Source organism: Triticum aestivum, chromosome 4A (assembly GCF_018294505.1).
Source record: "Triticum aestivum cultivar Chinese Spring chromosome 4A, IWGSC CS RefSeq v2.1, whole genome shotgun sequence".
In the NCBI taxonomy this organism is placed as follows: domain Eukaryota; kingdom Viridiplantae; phylum Streptophyta; class Magnoliopsida; order Poales; family Poaceae; genus Triticum; species Triticum aestivum.
In genome coordinates this window covers 260,438,177-260,455,696 of record NC_057803.1, presented here as the reverse complement: position 1 = coordinate 260,455,696, position 17,520 = coordinate 260,438,177, and the positions used below count along the sequence as shown (strand labels likewise).

General features: G+C 50.1%; 1 pseudogene; it reads left to right on the top strand.

Annotated features, from left to right (window-relative positions):
* The window catches only part of LOC123085929 (protein HUA2-LIKE 2-like), a 40,590-nt pseudogene extending 23,165 nt beyond the window's left edge, over positions 1 to 17,425 (top strand).
* The last annotated feature ends 95 nt before the right edge of the window (positions 17,426 to 17,520 follow it).

Genomic DNA, 17,520 nt, shown 5'->3' with positions numbered 1-17,520 from the left:
TACAGCACCTGCAATTTCTTTTATGGTCATGTTTTGGTGGATTTTGTGTTACAATTGTTTTTTACTTGTGTAGAATGATGTTACCATGTAATGCATAGTTGTTTCATCTGAAATATACTATTGGAGCTGTATGTTTGGATAGACATTGATTACATGGCCTATTTAAAAGAAGGGTGGTATGGCTTGAAATATGCAATTCATCCATATTAGGCATATCTATAATAATACACAATCTGTTGGCGTCAAGGATAATATGTGCTATCCCTGGTGGGCTATCTTCATCCACCATCTGTTCAATCCTGAGATTCGGGTATGTGCTATGAGGGCAATCTCTGGTGGTTTTACAGGAAGGAATGGCAAACTACACCCTCGTGTAGTTATTGCTAACTAACTAAAGCCGTGATAGCTGACATGGTACACGGTGCATTAATTGTACAACAGACATGCTAGACATTTTTCTCATGCAATGATGGCACGGCTTCAGTTGTGGCTTTTATATATTGCTAGTACAACAGGAGTTTATGCTGGCATAATCTGAGATCTTGCCCTGCTTGAAACTTAGAAAAATTGGTGGAGATGAGCGTTAATTCTCACTTAATGTTGCCTTCCGTATTATATTCCAAATTAAATTTTCTTCCAAATTTCATTAATCCACAGTGTAATATGTTTCCATCCGTGTAGATGCTCTGCCTCTGGATACTAAATTGCTTGGGTAAGTGATATGACTAGCATTTTGGTTGCACTTACCGACGATATACTTATTACTTCTGTATTTCTTATTTATATTTTTGAGCTGGATGCTCCAAATTTTCTATGCAAATTTGATGCTTTATGAGTTGGATATTCGGAATTATCTAATTATAGTTTATTTGGTCATATATGATAAATTCGTCCATGTTGCATATATGTGGATGGCTGGATGCTATGTTGACTTTTTGAGGGATATTTCATTTATCCTGCACAATCCTTTCTTAATAATGAGAATTGTGGTACTCCCTCTGGTTCAGAAATATGAGGCGTATTTTGACTGTCCAAGCTCAATATTTTGCTGTAAGTTGCCTGCATAATATTTTATGAGCAGTTGTAAAATTAGCAAACATAAGGTGCTTTTGAATATGAATCCAATGGCAACAATTGTGTGTCACATAACCCTGGTATTTTTGGCTTAATTATTGGTCAATGCTTGGAACTTGGCAGTGGGAATGCGACCTATACATCTGAATTCGAAGGTGTACTGTCTATCTAGCCCCATATGCCCCTTATGATGAATTTGTGCCCCTTCTATTCATCTACACGCCGCTCTTTGGAATAGTGAATTTTGTGTGTGTTATATTCTGCTTTCCTGATCCCCCCTGAAAACTCAGTTGTCTCCTGGTGATTAGCCACTTGAATAGTGATTGAACTCTTTCACTTCAACCAAACCATGCCTCATAATCAGTATAACACTTTGTACATTCTGAGTGCAGCATCCAGTTTACCGAGTTGAATATATGTTGGATATGTCTCCCAACTTCACAGTTGCCTTTGCCCTGTCTGATATCTTTTTTATCTTACCTTCCAGTTGGTTCTTATATTAATAATGCAGCCTTATAAAGCATAATGATACTTTATCTTTAGGCACACCTTCTCAGCTTTGGCATTGAAAGAACTGAACCACAGAAACCTGAAGGATAGGTGCACGTCTCCAGATGCAATGCCTATGAAAGAACTCATTGCTGTTGCCCAAGCTAGAAGGTTCTCTCGGTCAACTTCCTTTTCAGATTACTTCTTGAACGGCAAGTATATTTCTAAACCTTTGGTCAGCACACCTCTTAAGGAAGGACAGGGACAGCTTTCACCTTCGAATCAGATAGACAGGTCCACCTCTACAAATGACAGTGTTCATTCTAGGAGTCGTTCTGATAACCCACAAGAGAATGATGTGAAAAAAGTAGCAAGGAGCAACGAGGCTAATGCAGCACGGAAGGCTTTTGGAGCTTTTCTTGGTATGCTGACAAGAACAAAAGAAAACATAGCATGTGCAACACGTCTTGCTATTGATTGCGCTAAACATGGCATTGCTTGGGAGGTTAGACCATGCATATCTGTACTTTGTTTTTACTGTTAGATCTTTGCCGTTATGCTTTTTTTAGGGTTGTCATGAGTTTCTTGTTTGTAGATTTATTCAACACGGTCAATTTTTGTACTTGTTGGTGGATTGGCAATTATTTGGGTTCTTCGTGTACTTAGCCTGGTTTGATGCCATGTTCTTCATGCCAACCACCAGTTCTTCTATATTATTTGCCGTGGGGAATCACTGGGTAGCTCAATGGTGGCATATGGTTGTGCTACCAAGGAACCCTTGTTTGATTCCACCTCCCTTTTAAGAACACGTCAGGGATGATGGTACCCCTGAGCGTCTTCGTTATATTATGTGATGTGATTGTGACCTATGCGGAACAAAATTTTGCCAGTAGAAATGGTGAAAGCGGCATATCTCTAATATATAGTTTCTTGTTTCTTTTTATGCCTTTGATATGTTATGGCAATCTATATTAGAACTTGTGGACTTGGAACTAACGAGTGATAATGCTTGCAGTCATTGCATTACTTACCACTTGCGAATTCTAAGTTAGTTGACGAAATCTTATTTTTACAGACAGCATGCTATTTTCAGCTTGCCAATACAAAGATAAACATGTCTGTCCATGCAACCAATTGCTATCAAGTTTTTCTAACACAGTTTTTCCTCCACTGTCTAGGCGATTGATATTATTGTTGAATGCATGGAAAAGGAAAATTTATATAAGAGGGTGGACCTTTTCTTTCTTATTGATTCAATAACTCAATGCTCTTGCAATCAGAAAGGTAACTTTGTCTTTGTCTTTGCCTTTGTCTTTGTCTATGCATGCGTATTAATTTTCAGCACTGTAGGAAATTCTGCAGGTGGAACTGGTGATGTTGTTGTTGTTGTGTTGTTGTTGTTGTTGTTGTTGTTCGTCGTCGTTGTCGTCTTTGTCTTTGTTGTTGTCTTTGTCTTTGTCTTTGTCTATGCACGCGTATTAATTTTCAGCACTGTAGGGAATTCTGCAGGTGGAACTGGTGATGTATTCCCCTCCGTTGTTCAGGTGGTTCTGCCTCGTTTACTTTATGCCGCCGCACCTCCTGGAAATTCGGCATGGGAGAATCGAAGGCAATGTCTCAAGGCAAGTGCCTTCATAATCTGGTAGAATAGATGGCATATACAATGTTCCTTTCCCCACCCCTTACATGTTTTTATTTATTATTAGGTTCTGAAACTTTGGCTTGAGAGGAAAACACTTCCAGAATACATCATTCGTCACCATATTAGAGAACTCGAGGTTATCAATGAGGCATCTTTTGGCAGCTCTCGCCGTCCTTCAAGGACAGAGAGAGCTTTAAATGACCCATTGCGTGATAACGAAGGAATGCTTGTTGATGAGTATGGGAGGTATGCTAGCCAACTTAAACAACCGTCAATCGTGGCCCTTCTGTTCAAGCATTGAATAATGGTGTTAACTTTTAAGTGATATGTATTAGTGTGAATGCTTCTGTTTTTCTATGTGCTCACACAATTTGAGACGATGATGACTAGATGACATAGGCCATACCTAAAATTGGATCATTCTGAAAGCTCTTGGTAGGCCAGGTTAGAGTATGCTTTATGCCTATACAGCTATATCCTTATCGCCATGCATGAAGAGAGCCATTTGGTGTTTCGACACCCCATGCCTCAAACATTGGAAGCAGGCAATATTGTGGCAGGAACTCATCTGCACTTTGATGTAGAGTGGAACCCTAATCGGCCGATCTTTCACGAAAGGAGCGGATCCCGCGAAGAACACGAAGAACACGAGGGGAAACACGAGGAGAAACACGAGAGAATCACTCAAACCAACAAGAACGATCACACATGTGCTAGATCCTCGAAACACAAAGAGAGATACACAATCCAAAGTCAACAAAGGACGATACAAGAGGTAACCGGTTCTTCTCCGTGAGGAGGTCTTGAATCCACAAAGGGATCTTCCCGTGAGGGGTCTTCAATCCAAGGTGGATCTTCTCCGTAGAGGGGCCGCGGTCTCTCTCGTGGAGTAGATCCGACATGGATGAGCAATGCTCTATCTTTACATGGGGATGATCGTAGGATGCTCCGCATCACACTTCTAGAATTTTGAGTACGACTATTATGCATTGGGCCTTGGTTGATCGTTAAAGCAGCGAGCTACGATGTATTAATGACACCAGCACCCAACTAGCAAGTATTCCCTCCGTTCCAAAATAGATGACTCGACTTTGTACTAACTTTATTATAAAGTTAGTATAAAATTGGGTCATCTATTTTGAAACGGAGGGAGTATTTGATAAAACCCACCAAGATTGAAATGAACCACCTGCCCTTTTTTCTATGCTAGCACATTAGCAAGAAAATGTAAAGAATTATCACTGGATTATAGGAGAGGACTCGGTACAGTCGTTTGATGCTGAACTATTTGTAACACACACTCTTTATAATATACATGAGAAAAATCTGTTGATACACAAGATGTGCCATGCACATGATTCATATGATCATGCATACTGCATGCAGTGCAGAATTGCCGTGTGGCACTGTCATCATAGTTGATTTCACGATTTGTGCCAAGAGGGCCTTTGTTTTAATCCCTCGCTACGTTAGTCTACCAAAGCACACTGACTTGTGTTGAACTATGCAGCAGCATCTTTTGTTCATGGCTCCCTCTGGTTCCCCTTGTTTACATTCTTCATTATTTTCCTCAGCAATGCTGGTTTTCACATACCAAACTTATTTGCACGAAAGTACTTGAAGACGATGAAGGAAGCTCCTCTGAGGACATTAGTTTTGAAGCCGTCACGCCTGAACATGAGGCTCCAGGTGTTGATGAGAAGGGAGAATCTCAAATACCTGTAGAGAAGCATGGGCTCATCCTTGAAGATGTTGATGGCGAGCTTGAGATGGAGGATGTAGCTCCACCATCTGAAGCTGAAGCTAGTACCAGATCCCAACCAGAGCGAAGTGATACCTGCACACCATCTTATCACCATCCTTCAGATAACGGTCCTCCCCTCCCGAACAATTGGCCTCCATCACCCCCACCATTGCCATCATCTCCTCCACCTGTTCCCGTTGCTCAGAGAACGCAGTTGCAGGCAACTTCACAAATGGCATCTGATCCAGTTGGGCCGCATCCGGCAGTTGCTACTTATGTATGCACATTTTCTCCGCATGCAGGCATTTAGCTTTGTTGTATTGTGAAATTAATCCCTGACCCCCTTTTGCAGAATGTTCAAAGTCAGCAGCCACATTCTATCGTGGAGCACCCACACAGCATGAATCTCTCGGTAGCTCCGTTGCAGCCTCCATCATTCTGCAATTTGGGATATGGCGTGCATCGAAATCAGATTGCACCACTCAATTCAACTGGACCTCATGGCAATTTCGCTACACCACCAGCACCATACCATGGAAATAACTACCATCAACGTCCCACTGCATCAATGCCTAATGAGGGATATCATATGCAGCGACCGCCCCCTCCGCCTCCAAGTCAATTCCCTCATATGCCATCAGAACCTAATAAAAGACCACAACAATGGAGTAATAACTCCTTGTCTTATCCTGAGAGCCATCGTTATAATGGGCATGATCGATATCATCACAGACATGATAGCATGCATCACGGGAATGATAGGAGACACCACTTGAATGATAGAGGGTATCACCATGATGAAAGAGGACATCATCACTTTGACGAGAGAGCTATTTGGGGACCGATGCTCCATGACCCTGACAGGGGAAGATTTCCTCCTTTTCCGCCAGGTACTTTTCTTATTTAGCATGGTTATATCATTTCAACATGGAGAATTCTCCTGCTGTGTAATGGTGGGGGGCGCACAAAGATGCCAACTGACCAACCCGGACTTAGTCTTCTATCTTAATTTTAGAGTGGTGGAAATGAGTCTTGAATCCCTCACTTCAATAAATAAATACGTAAATGCTGGGGGACTAATCCACGAGCACCTATGGGACCGGCGGACCGAGTCCCTTTCGGTACGGCGGGGGCGAGGGTCGCACGAAGAGCGGATCGAGGCGAAGCACACGAGCAGTTTACCCAGGTTCGGGCCGCACAGATGCGTAAAACCCTACTCTTGCTTTGTGGTTTGTATTGAGTTCTTGCTCGGGAGCGCGGAGTGCTACAGTACACCCCAGCAGCTAACGAGACAGAGCGTGAGTGTTCTCTCTCCTTCCTTCCCCTCCTCTACGTTGCGCATGGGCCTCCTTTTATATGCTCAAGAGGTCACCGACAGGTGGCAACGTAGACAAGGGTAAAAATGGAAAGGTGTTGCGGTTGGTACATCTACCTGCTACAGTGTATCATACCTAACCCTGACGGCAGGGGACAAGGGCATTAAATGCCCGTCTGCGTCGCCTAAATAGTGCAAAAGGGACCGTCAGGGACGCCACCGCTCGCCACGATAGCAATCTTGTCAGCGCCGCTTGCCACCGCGCACCGCCGGCTGCACAGCCTCCCGCCATGTACGTCTGGAAGGGTCCCAGAGCGACACGTTGGTGGATGTGCTGGAGCGCGGGCACAGAGTGGTGGCTTGCCGCGGCAAGCGCCTTGCCGCGGTCGTTGTCTTGTCGCGTTCGGGAGCTTGTCGCTCACCGGGTGCCGGGGCGTGTGGCGCGTCGCGGCAAATTCCTTGAGATGCCTTGGTTGGCCTTCCCGGCAAGCTCCTCTTGCCGGGGTCTTGAGATGTCTTGGTTGGCCTTCCCGGCAAGCTCCTCTTGCCGGGGTCTTGAGATGCCTTGGTTGGCCTTCCCGGCAAGCTCCTCTTGCCGGGGTCTTGAGATGCCTTGGTTGGCCTTCCCGGCAAGCTCCTCTTGCCGGGGTCTTGTCTCCTTGGCTTGGATACTTTGTCCTTGAATGGCTTTAAAGGAACCATGGAGGACCTTGGCGGTCACCTGGCAAGCCTTGCCGCGGGATGCTGCGACTGCCCGTGCACAAGTTCGGGATACTAGGGTACCCCTACTCTAGTACACCGACAGGAGCCCCCGGGCCTGGGCCATACACGGTGCCGAGCGCTGTTGGGCCAGGCCCAAAACAGGGCACGGGCACGCGCGGCCTGGGTTACGCCGTATCTCTCTCCGTATCCACCGCGCCCTCCCCGAACGGCACGCGTTGAATGCGGCGTCGTGGGAGAGATCGTGGGTGATTTCTTTATTCGGAAAGGCGGAACGTCCGCCCCCTCCCTCTTTATAAGCATGGGAAACAGGGGTAGTTCGCCCATTCGCTGGTTGCTACTCCAATCTCGGAAACCTCCGCCGCTCCCTCGTCTTTCCAAAACTAAAAGAGAGCAGCGCCCCGCCCCCCATCGCCACCAGCACCACCAACGCCGTCGACCTCCTCCACCACTTCCGCCATGGCTCCGAGAGCCGACAAAGGGAAGGTTGTGAAGTCGACCGAGGCGCAGCGGCTTGCAGCGCTGCGAAAGGAGCGGGCAATCTTCCCCCCAAGCTCGCCGCGAGGGAGCTAAGGGGGAATTACTACCTCTTCTGGTCGACGGAGACGCGAGCGCATCCGCGCACGAAGGTACTTCTAGCCGCCGCTTGGAAAATGGCTCCAAATGGATATCCTTTCTTCGCCTTGTTCTTTTACTGCACCCATTGTGCTCAAGACCCTTGTCGCACCCATTGTGGACAAGGTGAGCGGGATCAAGAGGATTGAGGGCGATCGCGTAGACTAGGCCGCCCGTTTTCTTTTTTTCTTGTCGCTGCTGGTCATGTTATGAGAACAATCTGTTAGAGCCGCGACAAGCTACCTTGTAACATAACTCTATTCCGGGTAATGATTGCAGTGTTATTCCCTTTACTTGATTCCTCCCTTTGTATGTTTTTGCCCTACGCTTTTAGGGAACTTGCCGGTGCAGGCACCTTAGCCGCGAGCGCTGAGTGCGGGACGTCAGCAGCCTGCTGGCGGTGCCGCTACCGACAAGAAACCTTGTCGCAACTAGTTGCAGCTCACTTAAGTTGTTGAGCGGACTCGAAACAAAGTAAGGGCGCAACTAGCTACGAGTTGGTTCCTCCGCGCACAGGTTTTCCATACAAAGTGCGGTAGTTCAAGGGAGATAACTTAAAAATTTAAAAATCTGATTGCTCAAACTTTGGCAACTTAGCTTTTCTGTTGTTTGCTTCCCGGTAAGGCGAAACTTTCTTGAACGACGCCTGGTCCATACCATTATCTTCTCCTTTCCCCCCCGGCAAACTTGTGGGCGAGGGAACCTTCCTTTCCTTGAGAAAAAAGAAAGAGGAGAAAATAAAGATATGGAGCCTTACGGCTCGTTATTGCTTACCGGGGAGTAGGTGCTGCACAAAGTGTCAGATCACATATGCAAAAAATAGAAAGCATGAAATTGACAAGATGTGCGGAGCATATGAGCTTTACTTATGCACGGGGTCTGCGCCCGGCTTTGTACAAAGGATTACATGCAACAGCGGCAAGACTTGTACAAAAGGTGGTTGCCGGAACAGGTTCCGGCAACCGCGCCTTACGGGTAAAACTTACGAAGATGCTCAATGTTCCAGGAATTGCTCACCGGAATGCTATCTTCGGTCTCAAGGCGGACAGCGCCAGGCCTAGTGACTCGTTTCACCCGGTAAGGGCCTTCCCACTTCGGCGTCAACTTGTTGGAATTCTTGGCGGACTGAACACGCCGAAGAACAAGGTCGCCTTCCTCGAGACTTCTGGCGTTAACTTTGCGGCTATGGTAGCGGCGCAAAGCTTGCTGGTAGCGAGCAGCTCGTACAACAGCCTGAAGACGGTCTTCCTCAAGGAGTAGCGCGTCATCTTGTCGCAGCTGCTCTTGCTCAAGCTCATCATAAGCGAGCACTCGAGGTGACCCGTATACGAGTTCCGTGGGGAGAACTGCCTCTGCTCCATAGACTAGAGCGAAAGGTGTCTGGCCAGTGGCTCGATTTGGCGTCGTCCTGATCGACCAAAGAACCACCGGCAGCTCCTCGATCCAGTTTCTTCCGCACTTGTGCAGCCTGTCGAAAGTCCTGGTCTTGAGCCCACGCAGCACTTCAGCATTTGCCCTCTCCGCTTGACCGTTGCTTCTCGGGTGAGCAACAGAAGCGAAGCAGACCTTGGCGCCAAGATCTTGGACGTACTGCATGAAGGTGCGGCTCGTGAATTGCGTACCGTTGTCGGTGATTATCCTGTTAGGGATCCCGAAGCGGCAAACAATCGACCTGAAGAACTTGACTGCTGACTGTGCTGTCACCTTCCTCACTGCTTCCACTTCCGGCCACTTTGTGAACTTGTCGATTGCAACGTACAAGTACTCAAAGCCCCCGACTGCTCGGGGAAAGGGGCCGAGGATGTCGAGCCCCCAGACCGAAAATGGCCAGGATAAAGGGATCGTCTGGAGAGCTTGAGCTGGTTGGTGTATCTGCTTGGAATGGAACTGGCACGCTTCACACTTGGTTACTTGTGCAGTTGCATCCTGGAGGGCTGTCGGCCAAAAGAAACCTTGCCGGAATGCTTTGCCGGCAAGTGCTCTTGCGCCAATGTGGTGACCACATATGCCTCCATGTATCTCTGCCAACAGCTTTTGTCCGTCTTCCCGGTGAATACACTTCAATTTCACACCGTTGAGTCTTCTTCTGTACAGTGTGTTGTCGACAAACTGGTACATACTTGACTGCCGGGCTACTCTTTCCGCTTCTTCTTGCTCTTCGGGAAGTTCTCCTGTCTGAAGGAAACGGACAATCTGCTGTGTCCATGCTGGAGCTTGTGGCTCGACAACAAGGACTAAAGGCAAATCTGCTGCTGCGGGAACATCCGCTTCTACGGCGAGAACCTGCGGCTCTGCCGGAGCTTGACGTTCCCCGGCAAGCTTGCCGGAGCAAAACTTGTCGGGAGCTTCTGCTTCAACGGAACAAACCCTAGGGCTTGCCGGAGCAGATTGCTCCTCAGCGCAAGGCAAATCTGTTGCTGCGGGAACGTCCGCTTCAACGGCGAGAACCTGCGGCTCTGCCGGAGCTTGACGTTCCCCGGCAAGCTTGCCGGAGCAAAACTTGTCGGGAGCTTCTGCTTCAACGGAACAAACCCTAGGGCTTGCCGGAGCAGACTGCTCCTCAGCGCAAGGCAAATCTGTTGCTGCGGGAACGTCCGCTTCTACGGCGAGAACCTGCGGCTCTGCCGGAGCTTAACGTTCCCCGGCAAGCTTGCCGGAGCAAAACTTGTCGGGAGCTTCTGCTTCAACGGAACAAACCCTAGGGCTTGCCGGAGCAGACTGCTCCTCAGCGCTCTTGGCGTTGATCTTGGGGACCTTCTTGGCGGCGGCTTCGGGAAGCTCTGCCGGAAAATAGTCACCAGAAATCAACTTCCTCTTCTTGCTCTGTCCAGTTGATGGCATTACAGACGGTTGAGTCAGCTTGAGCACAAAGATCCCTGGTTTCACAGGTAACTTAAGTGCGGCGCACTTTGAAAGGCCATCGGCAATGACGTTCTGAGCTCTTGGAACATGCTCCATCTGTAGGCCGTCAAAGTGCTCTTCTAGCTTCCTCACTTCGTCGACGTAGGCTTTTATCAACGGACTCTGATAGCTCTTGTTCACTTGGCGGACGACAAGCTGCGAGTCACCCCTGATGATGAGCTTCTTGATCCCAAGGTCTGCCGCGATCCTGAGACCGGCAAGCAAGCCTTCATACTCTGCAGTATTGTTTGTTGCTTGCTCCTTGGGAAAGTGCATCTGGACTACGTACTTGAGGTGCTCTCCGGTGGGTGCGACAAGCAGCACGCCAGCGCCGGCGCCTTGCAGCGAAAAGTCACCATCAAAGTACATCAGCCACTCTTTGCTTGCTTCCTCGACGGGGATGCTCGTTTCTGGAATTTCTTCATCTGGTGTTGGCGTCCATTCTGCTATGAATTCTGCCTATGCTCTGCTTTGGATAGTTGAAGTACTCTCAAACTTGAGGCCAAAGTTTGATAGTTTCAGTGCCCACTCAACAATCCTGCCTGTCGCTTCTGGATTCTGTAGTATTCTTTTCAGCGGAAAACGAGTGACAACTGTGATCTCATGTGCTTGGAAGTAATGGCGTAGCTTTCTCGAGGCCATGAGAAGGTCGAAAAGCAATTTCTGGACGCTAGAGTACCTTGACCTAGCCCCCTTCAGAAGGGAACTGACAAAGTAAACTGGCCGTTGTACCATTCTCTTCTGTATCTCCTCGTGCGTCTGCGCAGATCCATCCTTGTCGGGACCAGAGCTTGTCGGGGAAGCCCCCTGCTTGTCGCTGGATGCGCCTGCCGTGGTTGCTGGCTCGTCATCTGCCTCCCTCTCTGCTACTAACGCAGCACTAACCACTTGATTGGTTGCCGCTACATACAGCAGCAACTTCTCTTGTGGCTTAGATGCGACAAGTGTTGGAGTGGAGGACAGGTATCTCTTCAAGTCTTGCAGCGCAGCCTCCGCTTCCGGAGTCCATTTCATTGGACCTGCCTTTTTCAATATTTTGAAAAACGGCAGGGCGCGCTCAACAGACCTAGAGATAAACCTGCTGAGAGCAGCCACGCAACCGGCAAGTCTTTGTACATCCTTGACGCGCTTTGGTGCTTCAATCTGCTCAATGGCCTTGATCTTGTCGGGATTGGCTTCGATTCCCCGCCGAGACACGAAGAACCCGAGAAGCTTGCCGAAGGGGACTCCAAACACACACTTCTCGGGGTTGAGCTTGAGGCTGATCTTGCGCAGATTTGCAAAGGTCTCGTCTAAATCTTGAATCAGAGTTGCCTTGTCCTTGCTCTTGACCACTATGTCATCCATGTAGGCTTCCACATTTCTGTGTATTTGTGGCTCAAGAGCGACATGGACTACCCTTGCAAATGTTGAACCAGCATTTTTTAAATCGAAAGGCATCCGTATGAAACAGTACGTGCCACATGGAGTGATGAATGCGGTCTTCTCCTCATCCTCTTCTGCCATGAAGATCTGATGGTATCCTGAGTATGCGTCAAGAAATGAAAGCAAGTCACATCCGGCCGTGGAGTCAACAATCTGGTCAATGCGCGGCAAAGGAAATGGGTCTTTGGGACAAACTTTGTTAACATCGGTAAAGTCGATACAAAGTCTCCATTTCCCGTTCGCCTTGCGCACGACTACAGGATTGGCCAACCACGTAGGATGGAGCACTCCTCTGACAAGGTCTGCTGCTTCCAACTTCTTGATCTCCTCTGCGATGAATTCTTGGCGCTCCACTGCTTGCTTCCTGACCTTCTGCTTGACGGGCCGCGCATGAGGACAAACGGCAAGATGGTGCTCAATTACTTTCCTGGGTACACCGGGGATGTCAGACGGTTGCCACGCAAACACGTCGACGTTCGCCCGCAGGAAAGTAATGAGCGCGCTTTCCTATTTAGGGTCGAGAGTGGCACTGATGGTGAGGGTACCACCAGTGCCGTCCTCCTTGGCGGACACCTTCTTGGTCTCTGGCGGAGCTGCCATTGTCTTCTTACACTTGCCGGTGGAGCTCGATGGTGCGTCCTCGACGGCAGCGCAGCACTCCGAAGAGGTGCGCTTGCCGGAGTGGGCATCAGAACTCTTGCCGGACTTGGTCTTCTTCTTCCCCCCGGGAGCTTCAACGGCAGGTGACTTGCGATCTGTTGCGGCTGCCGCTTCCCGGTAGATCTTGTCGGCGCAGATAAGAGCATCCTTCTTGTCGCCAGGGACAAAGATGACGTTTATCGGGCCTGGTATCTTCAGCATGTTGTATGCGTAGTGAGAGACTGCCATGAACTTGGCGAGTGCTGGATGGCCGAGTATCCCATTGTAAGGCAATGGAAAATCGGCAACGTCAAAAGTGACCATCTCAGTCTTGAAGTTCACCTCGTTGCCAAATGTTACTGGCAACGTGACCTTCCCCTTCGGCTTGCTCCTTCCCGGGTTGATTCCTTGGAATGTGCCGGTCTCTTCAAGTTCGTTGTCAGGGATCTGGAGTTTCTGGAGTACAGCGGAGGAGATCAGGTTCAAGCCGGCCCCGCCGTCAACTAGCATCTTAGTGACCTTGAGGTTGCGGATAGTTGGTGAAACCAAAATCGGCAAGCATCCGACCGCAGTTGTGCGATCAGGGTGGTCCTCAATATCAAAGATGATATGCGTGCTGGACCATTTCAGAAGCTTGCGTGACTCGACAGGTGATTCCGCCGCATTGACTTCCCGCACCCACTGCTTGAGTTGGCGGTGCGAAGTATGCAGAGAAGCACCGCTGTCAACGCACAAGACCTCTGTGGCTTTCTGGAACTCTTGCTCACTGGTCTCGACACCATCCATGTCTTCGTCGTCGTCGTCATCTTCATCCTTGTCGCGGCCGCGGGGAGGTCTGTCTCCTTGCCGCTGCTTGGCCTTGCCGCGGCGTCCTCCCCGGCCGGCGCGCTTCTTGCCGGATTCTCCAGCGCCTCCTTGGGCCCTCTCCTTGTCGCGTCGCTCGTATTCAGCCTTTTGCTGCTGGACAAGCTGCTCGACCTTCTTGCAGCTCTGGAGGTCATGGCCCTTGGTGCGGTGGATCTTGCAGTACTGCTTGTCGGTGCCGTCCTGCTTGTCGGCGACCGCCACAGTCTGGCAGTTGGTGCATGCGGCAATCTCTTTGCCGGAGCTACCAGCTTTGGCTTTCTTGGCGCCACCTTCGTTGCCGGACTGCTCAATGACTAGCACATCTTTGCCTTTCTTCTTCTTGTTATTCCGCCGCCGGTTTTTCCTTGCCGGGGCAGCATCCTCGCTGTCAGATCCTCCTGCTCCTGTATTCTCTCCGGGGAGTTTCCTCCCTTCCTCAGCACGTGCACACTTGTCGGCCAGGGCATACAACTCACTGACGTCTCTGATCTTGCACATCGTCATCTCCTCCCGCATCCTGCGGTTACGCACGTTCTGATGGAACGCGCTGATGACCGCGGCAGGGTGGACATCTGGGATGTTGTGCTGTACACGGCTGAATCTCTGAATGTACTTGCGCAGGGGCTCTCCTTCCTTCTGGGCGAGCAGATGAAGGTCACTTTCTTGGCCATGAGGTTTGTGGCCGCCTGTAAAGGCGCCGACAAACTGACGGCATAGGTCTGCCCAGGAGGATATGGAGTTGTCCGGCAAGTGCATGAGCCAGGACCTGACGTTGGGCTTGAGCGCCAGCGGGAAGTAGTTGGCAAGGATCTTGTCGTCCCGCCCCCCAGCAGCCTGCACCGCGATGGTGTAGATGCCGAGGAACTCCGACGGATACGACTTGCCGTCGTACTTCTCTGGTACGTCTGGCTTGAAATTCTTCATGCTGGACCACCGAACTTGCCGCAGCTCACGAGTAAACGCAGGGCAACCTACCGCGTACGGCAAGTCGCCTGGTTCCCCTGGCGCATGCATGTCGACAGAGGGCCCAGCGCGCTGGTCCGATTGACGTCGCGCTTCTCTTCGGCGCTCGATGCGAGTACGAGCGTCTTCTTGCTGTCGTTCGTGAAGAACTTGGCGCTGATCGTGACGAGCTCGTGGATCTGATGACGCGGTGGAGTCGCTGTCGAGGTGGATCCGGCGAGTCGGCGATCTTGGCCTTCGGGGCGGAGAGTGCACAGTGGTTGCACCCCCACCGGTCTTGTCGCCACCGGCTCGTGCCTGGCTGACTTGCCGCGGCTGCGACGTGCTCGGCTGCCGTTGAGTGTCGCCGTTGGCGAAGCCGATGAGACTCTGAATGGTGGCCCTCCAGTCGTCGATCTTGTCTGTCGTTGGAGGGTAGTCCAGGAGCAGTTGAGCTCGCGTCAAAGCTTCTGCTGTAGTGGCGGGTGGCGGTGGCGAACGGTGCGAGGAGCGGGATGTGCTCGGACTTCTAACTACGTTAGAAGGAGCAGTATCCCGTCCAGGCGACCGTGCCTCGCTCGTGCCAGCATGTTGGCGTGCATGCTGGTCTTGAGCACTCCGAGATCCACCAGCTCGATCTTGGTCCAGCAAACGCATGGTACCGTGAGTATCATGACGCTGCCGCCCCGCGCCTCCTGAGATGGGCGCGGTGCATGTACGGACGCCGAGGTCTTGGAGTGCGCCCGGTCGTTGTGGGAGCCGGCTACGCCGCCGATGGGCAGCGCAGCCTTGTCCTTGGACCTGGCAGCACCGTGAGCTCTCTCGTCGACGCCCGTTCTTCCGCCGGGTTCTGCCCATCAGCCGTTTGCTCCGGCGGTGGTGGGTTCGGCGCGGACGGAGCAGCCGCCTCCGAAGCCTTCTTCTTCGGCGGCATGTCGATGAAGATGATGAAGATCTAGCTCGTGTGAACGCCGGATCTGGTTCACACAAACTCGACCCCCCTACCTGGCGCGTCAAAGATGTCGGGGGACTAATCCACGAGCACCTATGGGACCGGCGGACCGAGTCCCTTTCGGTTCGGCGGGGGCGAGGGTCGCACGAAGAGCGGATCGAGGCGAAGCACACGAGCAGTTTACCCAGGTTCGGGCCGCACGGATGCGTAAAACCCTACTCCTGCTTTGTGGTTTGTATTGAGTTCTTGCTCGGGAGCGCGGAGTGCTACAGTACACCCCAGCAGCTAACGAGACCGAGCGTGAGTGTTCTCTCTCCTTCCTTCCCCTCCTTTACGTTGCGCATGAGCCTCCTTTTATATGCTTAAGGGGTCACCGACAGGTGGCAACGTAGACAAGGGTAAAAATGGAAAGATGTTGCGGTTGGTACAGCTACCTGCTACAGTGTATCATACCTAACCCTGACGGCAGGGGACAAGGGCATTAAATGCCCGTCTGCGTCGCCTAAATAGTGCAAAAGGGACCGTCAGGAACGCCACCGCTCGCCACGATGGCAATCTTGTCAGCGCCGCTTGCCACCGCGCACCGCCGGCTGCACAGCCTCCCGCCACGTACGCCTGGAAGGGTCCCAGGGCGACACGTTGGTGGATGTGCTGGAGCGCGGGCACAGAGTGGTGGCTTGCCGCGGCAAGCGCCTTGCCGCGGTCGTTGTCTTGTCGCGTCCGGGAGCTTGTCGCTCACCGGGCCTTGCCGGGGCGCGTGGCGCGTCGCGGCAAGTTCCTTGAGATGCCTTGGTTGGCCTTCCTGGCAAGCTCCTCTTGCCGGGGTCTTGAGATGCCTTGATTGGCCTTCCCGGCAAGCTCCTCTTGCCGGGGTCTTGTCTCCTTGGCTTGGATACTTTGTCTTTGAATGGCTCCAAAGGAACCATGGAGGACCTTGGCGGTCACCCGGCAAGCCTTGCCGCGGGATGCTGCGACTGCCCGTGCACAAGTTCGGGATATTAGGATACCCCTATTCTAGTACACCGACAGTAAACGATCAAATTGTGAGCCTTTTCTTAGTTTGCATTTTTTTAATATTTCATGCTATGCAGTTCCCTCGAGAACACTAGTTCACTGCTATTTTATCACCTAGTATAGTATCGAGCTGATTTCATCTGTTCCTGATTGTTATCCAGGACCACCTGCTCCAGACCATTTTGAAGCATCTGCAGCGCCAATGCAATTTGGACGTCCATCAGATCCCCCGCCAGGTGGGTGGTGTATGGATCTTCAAGTTCCTCATGTGGCAGGAGGTATGTTACAACTCACCCTGCACTGTTCTGTTTTCTGTTGTGAGTTGCATCTATTTGCCCGATCGTCTCTACTATTACAAGCCAAGTTGTCTAGACAACCCAATTCCAGTTCCTTAGTATTCCGTGCTACTTAAAAAAAACCTAATTTCATAGATGGCTTTTGTGTTGTTTGAAGTTGCTATATTATTATGCTACTATAAAAGAAAAATCAATTTTTAATCTTCTAGTGAGTTATCAGTAATTCCTCCTATTAATGTTTGTGTTGCACTATATAAATTGCTTGGTTTAACCGTGTAATATGGGGTTTGCTCAAAATGTGGAAGTATGAAATGAGCAGTTCCCACACATTTCGTCAGCTTATCATGAAACATATGTCGTTCATTGCAGCACATGGTAGCTGGAGGCCAGGATAACAGTTGACTATCTTTGAATCTGTTCTGTTGCTCCAATACCTGCCACCTTCTACACATGTTGTATGGTAGGCACAACCGGGAGGTGGGCTGACCACGCCAGCAGCTGTCATCTACTCCCTCCGTTCCGAATTACTTGTCGTAGGTATGGATGTATCTAGATGTATTTTAGTTCTAGATACATCCATTTCTGCGACGAGTAATTTGGAACGGAGGGAGTATCAATTTTAACCATAGATTGTATTGTTAGTCTAACATCGTTCAGTATTATTCGTCGAGCCTTCATTGTATTATTCGTCGAGCCTTCATTATATGTATGCCCATTCATAAATCCCTTCTGTCCTCCTGACAACAGCTACTTTCAGATGACTTGCTGAAACTGCACTATTACAGCGTACATAAAGCAAACCCCCTAGATACATCCATTTCTGCGACGACTAATTTGGAACGGAGGGAGTATCAATTTTAACCATAGATTGTATTGTTAGTCTAACATCGTTCAGTATTATTCGTC